The 7,396-nt window shown below is 51.5% G+C and overlaps 1 protein-coding gene across 11 annotated transcripts in view; it reads right to left on the bottom strand.

The window, feature by feature from the left end:
* Positions 1-6,580, bottom strand: part of DOP1B (DOP1 leucine zipper like protein B) — a 132,824-nt gene extending 126,244 nt beyond the window's left edge. For 10 of the 11 annotated variants that reach the window (XR_015168492.1, XR_015168486.1, XR_015168484.1 and 7 more), the window contains exon 1: positions 6,227-6,485. The gene's annotated coding sequence lies outside the window, so the exon portion shown is untranslated. Of the gene's footprint in view, positions 1-210; positions 381-6,226 lie in introns of all 11 variants that reach the window. The other variant, XM_086413334.1, reaches the window with a different exon arrangement.
* Between the last annotated feature and the right edge of the window lie 816 nt (positions 6,581-7,396).

The raw sequence follows: 7,396 nt of genomic DNA on the forward strand, positions 1-7,396 counted from the left end.
ACGTGGCCGCAAACACTCTTATACCCAGACGGGCTGGGTGATCCAACTCAAATATTTAGCAAGGCTGCTGAGCCAGGCACTAGGGGACATAAAAGATAAATGGTTCTGGCGTCTCCTGGACTCTGAGGGAGACAAATGGATGAAGCTGAAAGAAGGAACACGCTAGGGTTCCACTTAATGGACAAAGTGAACTCTAGGAGCAAAACTCACCAAGTAGCTAACTGCGTGTTGTTGCCAACTGCGAATTCTGAATGCACGTGGTTCCTGCCAGCATGGGGCATCTACTAGCCCTAAGGAAAAGCAGATCTGTGTCCTAACTGAACAGTTGGTTTAGCACCCAATCCTTTACAGATAGACTCCAAGACAGGACTGTAAGTATTCTACAAGAAAATCAGGTGGGGGGAAAAAAAGTTAAAAAGCCCAAGGATCTAAGCGTGACATGTCTGACAGCAGTGGTGTCAGAAATCCACCACATGACCGTTCATTTGCGTGTGGGTGTGCTCAGTCATTGTCTGACTCCCCATGGACTGTAGCCCACCAGGCTCCCTTGTCTGTGGGATTTTCCAGGCAAGAATACTGGAGCAGGGTCTTGGTGCAGGGGATCTTCCCCAACCCAGGGATCAAACCCACATCTCCCGCATCGCAGGTGCATTCTTTACCACTGCGCCACCTGGGAAGCCTTGACTGTTTATTTTCTAAGTAGTGGTTACCTGCCTGGCCCCCGACAGGGTGCTGCCCCCATGGCGCTATGTCTCCAGGCGAGGAGTCTGGATGGAGGTGTGTTACACCAGGGCCCAGGTGCTTGCCATTTTCTTTTGGCCCTTGTATATTCTTTTTTTTTTCTCCCCTGTGGCTAGATGCATTCATTATACATGAGGACTGCAGCTACTGCAAAGCCTGAGGCAGCGGTGGTAGAGTGGACTCCTCTGGCCTTTTGCCTTCCACCTTTCCCCTATTTTATGCCTCAAAACAAAGGTTTGATGTTGGAGCTGAAGCCTCACCTTGCAACCCAGGGGAAAGAGCCATCTTTAGGGCATGACTCCCATGCATTAAGTGGAAGAAGGCGCCACACCAACCTTGGACACTCTGCCCCGGACTTACTGCTTTCTGCATGTTAAGAGTTGAGTTTAAGCTGTTAAATCAAGTGTTCTGTTACTCACAGCTAAACATGATCCTGACTTATGAGCCTACGTGGTATCTCACTAGCTCACGCTCTGGAAGGAGAGAGAAGCATGGAGTAATGGTGACGTGAGTAAATTCCCCCGAGGCAGCGTCAGTGTGCTAACCAAACTTCATGTCATCAATCAGATACAAAGGCAAATACTACTTCACAGAAGAAACTGAGCTGCAGGGACAATGTGATCTTTAAGACTCAATGTTTCGTTTCATAGCTATGGGGAAGTTTTAAGACCCTCCAGGTCTTATCCTCTTCGCTTTCTGATTGCTCCGGGCCCCCTGTGATAAGGCCAACACAACTGACTTTCAAATCATCAACGCGAGTGGACTCTGCTTCCTCATTCCGCTCACAGGAGGACGGTGTGGCAGGCCACTTCCTCCTCCTGCAGACAGCCTCCCATCAGCACACACTCCTCTGTGGCAGGCCACTTCCTCCTCCTGCAGACAGCCTCCCATCAGCACACACTCCTCTGGGCCATCCGCCCTGTGCTGGCTCCCACCCACCTCTCTGCAGACCCACCCTCATCTACACGCCTGCCAGATGCTGGCATTCCCGGGCAACATGCTTGGGCCCCTCCCACCCTCTCTCTCTCCCCTCAATGATCTATTCCTTTAAGTAATTAATACCAGCTTCATGTTCATGACTCACAGGTTTATAGCCCTCCAAACCTCCCCCTCGAAGACCCAAATTCATGCCAATGCTTCCTTGACTTCTCTACACGTCTGAAACAGCACGTCCGAAACTAGACTCTCTAGTGTCCATCAACAACATGAAGTCTAGCCATGTGATGGCATGCTCCTCGGTGATGAGAAAGAACAAAGCGCTGAACATGTGGATGCACCTGGAAGATACAAGCTTAGTGGAAGAAGCCGGTCATAAAAGGCCATGTATCGCATGACTCCATTTATATGAAATGCCCAGAAGAGGCCAGTCTGTAGAGATGGCAAGTGGATGCATGAGTGGTTGCTTAGGGTGGGGAGTAGGAACAGGGAGTAACTGCAAATGAGCACAAGGGATCTTTTTTATTGGGGGTGGGGGGGGAGTGGGGCACGGATGGGTAATGGAAATGTGCTAAAAACTGGATTATGGCCATGGCTGCATAACTCCATAAGTTTACTAAAAATCATTGAATGATATACTGAAATGAAAGAATTTTATGGTCTGTAAATTATAACTCAACAACACTGTTTTTAAAAAACCCTCCACTCCTTTTTTCTTTTCCAGTAGGTTTACTATAGAATATTGACTATAGCTCCCCATGCTATACAGTAGGACCTTGGTGTTTATCCATTCTATATACAATAGTTCGCATCTGCTAACCCCAAACTCCCAATCCATGCCTCCCCCTCCTCCCCTCTCCCTCGGCAACCACAAATCTGTTCTCTGTCTGTTTCCGTTTTATAGATAAGTTCATTCGTGTCACATTTTAGATTGCATACAGAAGTGATATCATACAATATTTGTCCTTCCCTGTCTTTCTAACTTACTTCACTTAGTATGATAATCTCCAGTTGCATCCATGTTGCTGCAAATGGTATTATTCCATTTGTTTTTTATGGCTGAGCAGTATTCTACTGTGTATATACACCTTATCTTCCTTATCCATTCATCGGTCAGTGGGCATTTAAGTTGCTTGTGCAAAAAAACCCTCCATTCTTGGAGGGGATATGTGTACACTTTCGACTGACTCAATCATTGGGCACGGCAGAAACCAACACAACACTGCAAAGCAATTATCCTCCAATTAAAAATAAACTTAAAAAAAAAAACCCTCCACTCTTAGAGGGGTATATGTACACTTTCGACTGACTCAATCGTTGCATGGCAGAAACCAACACAACATTGTAAAAAGCAATTATCCTCCAATTAAACTTAAATAAACTTAAACTTAAAAAACAAATAACTGAAAAACAAAACAAAACAAAACAAAAAAACCTCCACTCTGGATTCTACCTGCACAGCATGTTCCCTCTCCAGTCTTCCTTTCCTCAGAAAGCGGCCCCTCCACCTATGAGACCTCTGACGTCGTCCTGAACTCTTCCTTCTCTTTATCAGCCACACTGAGCCCAAGTCCTGTTAGCTCATCTTCCAACACACCCGTGGATTCTCCACTGAGTGAGTCATCTTTCTCCTGCAAGCTTGCAGAAGCCTAAGGCTTCTCCTTCAGACTCTTGTCTCTCTGCTCCTGTGCGTACTTTCACACAGCGCTCCAAGTCCTCTTAAAACATAAAACACTTCCCCACCATGTTTAAACTCTTCCCATTGGGCTTCTCTGGTGGCTCAGAGGGTAAAGCGGCTGCCTGCAATGCGGAAGACACGGGTTGGATCCCTGGGTCAGGAAGATCCTCTGGAGAAGGAAATGGCAACCCACTCCAGTACTCTTGCCTAGAAAATCCCATGGACGGAGGAGCCTGGTAGGTTACAGTTCATGGGGTTGCAAATAGTCGAGCGATTTCACTTCATTGAGTCTATATATAGTAAGCCCTCACTCCCTTCATGCCCAGCCCACTTCTGGACCTGCAAGGCTCTACCTGCCTGTCTCCTTGCAGCACTCTGCTTGTCCTAATTCATCCGTTCACGGGGCTTTTGCACATGCTGGACCTCCCTGCAAAAACACACTGCACTACGCATAGGTACGCGATAGGACTGTCGGCTCATTCCTGGAAAAGCCTGTCTTTTTTTCTGAAATAATATTTCATAGTTTTTGAAAAGAATAAGGATGGTAATGAGAGATGTAGTTTGTTTTGCTGAGTAAAGACATAAGAATTTAGTACATCACAATGGTCTACGTGTTTTTAATTCCAGGAGATTTATAAGTCTGATATCCCATATTCTGAACCACTGTAATACTCCATGCAGTCTGTTCACTCTATTAGGTGTCAAAGCACTGGGGAAAGAAACAAGAACAAGGCAGGGTTCGACTCTTACAGTTCAGAGCCTAATAAAAGAGGAAATGCCTAAACATGTAATTTCAATTTAACGTGGCATGGAACTTCCCTGGCAGTCCAGTAATTAAGACTCCTTGATGCCAATGCAGGCGGCATGGGTTCCATCCCTAGATGGGGAACAAAGAGCCCACATGCCTCAAGGTACTGCCAAAAAACTGAAAATACAATAAAAACTAAAGGATACATTTTAAAAAATTAATGTGCACACAGAGTGATGGAGGGTTGGCTGAGGTATCAGAGTGATGCTGGCAAGGAGGGCAGAGGGAGCCCAACGAACAGCAGAGAAGTCCTCAAGTCCACAGGTGTGGGCACTTGCTAGAAGGAAGAGAGCCTTGTCAGTGACAGCATGTGTGTTTAGGAGATGGGACAGCCAAGGGGCACCACTGCTCATGGGAAGCAAGGTGTGAGCCCAGTAAAAGCGGGTAACTGGAACAGTTCAATGTTATGGTTGGTTGTAAGAAGAAAGCCTCCTTGATGTCACTAACAGCACAGGTGAGAAGTTTGGAAACAGTCAAGCAAGCTCTTTTATTTCAAAATATGGGGCACCTGCTGCTATGCTTGTAAGTGAGACTCCTAGGTGGGCTTGGTAAACCCATCATTTCTGCATGTATTTCTCTCATGCTACACACAAGAGTCCTAGTAGATGGGTATCATCAACTTCCAGATAAGGATGCTGGGATTGAGGCCTTCCAAAAAAGGTGCCAGGGTCCCACTGGGGCAAACAACTGGCAGAATCAGGATTCCAGTTCAGGCCAGCCAGATGCCACAGAGCCTCAACCATATTACGCCACAGGTAAAACTCAAGAGTACAACCTTTATAGAGCTCCCCTGACAATGATTTTGCAATCTCCTCCGGATACCTTTTCTGTGAGAGACTCAATAACTCAGTATACTGACTGAGTATGACAACCTAGTAACAATTACACTCAAAGGAGCAGTCCTATAAACAAGCACATGGGGCCAGATGAATCCGCCGGAAAAAAATGGAAAACTCTCAGCTGGGAATCTCTCACCTTAACCACGCTTAATTTCTTAGAAAAGCAAGCTGAAGTGAAAAATCAAACTCCTAGATCCAAAAGAAGTTAGTTTAGAAATGTTGACATGAAAGACCTGTTTCTGAGATGAAAATATAAAAGTGAAAAAAATGTCAAAAAGTCACATCTCTCATGAGAGAGACCCACTTATCGATAAATAATGATCCTCTGCCACAGCACAGAAAAAACACTCATCTGCAAGCCGTTTAATCGACTCTAGGCCACACATGATTTTGAATGGGGTCTTTCAGAGTGGTAATTAGATTGTAGTGGAAAAACGTGAGGCGTACAATGGGCGCCAGCTTTGGCGGGGGAAAGGCGCCTCTACTTTCTTACCAAAAAAAATCCTACCAGGGTTCTCCCGAGGGTAGGGCAGCTGTCCCAGATCAGGGGAAACACCTGAGGGTAACAGCCTCCATAAGCAGGGCACAGAGATGCTTTATGGACCATTTAGGGCGTCAGCAGCCGGCGGCGAGACTGCAAGACGACGCAGGCGGGCCGAGCGCGCACTGCGGCTCAGATTCCCTTCTCCAGAGGGCAGTCTGGAAGGCTTGGGGTGGTGGCGGGGGGTGGTCTTTCCTCCACGGGGAAAACCTTCATCTCACAAAAGATTTCAATTCCTAGACCAGCTTCCCGAGTAGGACTGGGAACCAAAACAAAGCCGCGCGCGGCTCCAGCATCCGCCGGCCGGCTGGCGGGCCGTGACCCACCTGACCTCCACCTGCCGGACTAGAAGGCCGCGCGCGCGGGCCGGACCTGCCTGCCTTCGCCGCCTGGAGCCGGGGGGACCTGGGGGTGGGGGTTGGCGGCCCCTGGGGGTAGGGTCGGAGGGTCCCGGGCCGGCGCCCCCACGCCCACTGGCGGGGGCTCGTTAGGGCCGCCCCCGCGCTGCTGCAGTGCGCGCTCCGCCGAGCCACCTGCATGCAGCCCAGGCGCGCCCCCGAGGCACCGCCCAAACTCCTGGGCACCGGGCGAGGACGCCCCCGCCGCTCGCGGGCCCGTGGGAGGAGACGCCGCCCGGCTCCCTTGGCTTCCATCTGGCAGACGAGCGCGCGGGCTCCACTTACCGGCGGCGTCGGCTTCTTCCGCGGCGGGCGCGCCCACGAGGGAGGCGCGGAGGAACCGGCCTGGACGCCACGGGTCGAGCGGGTCGGCCGGGACCGCGGGGGAAACGCCGCGCCCGAACCCCAGCGGCAGCGGCTCGGAGAGACTGGGGCTGGCCGGGAGGCGGGTCTTCGGCGGCGCCTGGGGAGGGCGTGACCAAGGGCGGGTCCTCCCCGGGGCGTGGTTTGTGAGGGCGTGGTCTATGGGGGCGGGTCCTCAAACGGGTAGGGGTGGGGCTACGGGCGGAGATCCTCTGAGGACGGGACGGGGCCAGCGTCGGGAGGTGGGGCCCTCGAGGAGTGTGGGCGGGGCCAAGGAAAGAGCCCTCGGCTCGTGAGGGCAGGGCCGAAGGCGTGTCCTCGACGCTGGGGGCGGGGCTTCAGGGCGGTCCCTGGACTCGGGGGCGGGGGCAGAAGGCGGTCCCGGTGGGTGGGGCGGGCTCAGGGAGGCGGGTCCTCTGCGCGCGGGGGCGGGGCCTGAACCCGGGCCTGGCAAGTGCAGCGCTTCCACCCGGTGTTCCCCAGGGTCAGGGAATCAGCCGGGGCCAGGTGGGGTTTGGAGTGACAGGCAAGGAGAAACCGTTGCACCCGAGACCGGTGGGGGTCCGTGGCACCTGGCCATCGGGACCACACCCCAGAGCCTCGGGGAGGAAGCGGAGCAAATCCTTCCATACATGCTCGGGCCACAGGAGGTTTGGGGGACCCTGGCTAAGGTGCCCCACCCCAGCCCCACAGGCTTCACTTTTCCTATCCTTGGCATCAGAGGAGGTGAGGGAGATAATTCCTACAATTAGCTTATTTACGTAGCTCTGGCTCAGGAAGGAGACCTCACATCAAGCCTAAAGGGCATTAATATTTTCAGATGAACCCCTAACCGCTTTCAGGTGCCTTCGGGACCCACACAGTCCAGACCTACCCGGCCTGGCCTGACAGCCTCAGGGCAAGAGGCACCTGATAACCGGGCTCAGGCAGAGTTCACCTGAGCACCTGATGACACCAGCTTGGGGCTCCCAGCCAACCAGAGCAGTGGCACCTGTTGATTGAGGTTGTGGTTTTTGCAGAATCACATCTAATCTGGGGCTCATAAATACTAGGCCATCCGTGAAAGAGTCTGAGGGGATGGGAGTGGGGAGT

The sequence above is a fragment of the Bos grunniens genome, chromosome 1 (genome assembly GCF_055505025.1).
Source record: "Bos grunniens cultivar Pamir isolate PY7600 chromosome 1, Bosgru_T2T1.0, whole genome shotgun sequence".
In the NCBI taxonomy this organism is placed as follows: Eukaryota; Metazoa; Chordata; class Mammalia; order Artiodactyla; family Bovidae; genus Bos; species Bos grunniens.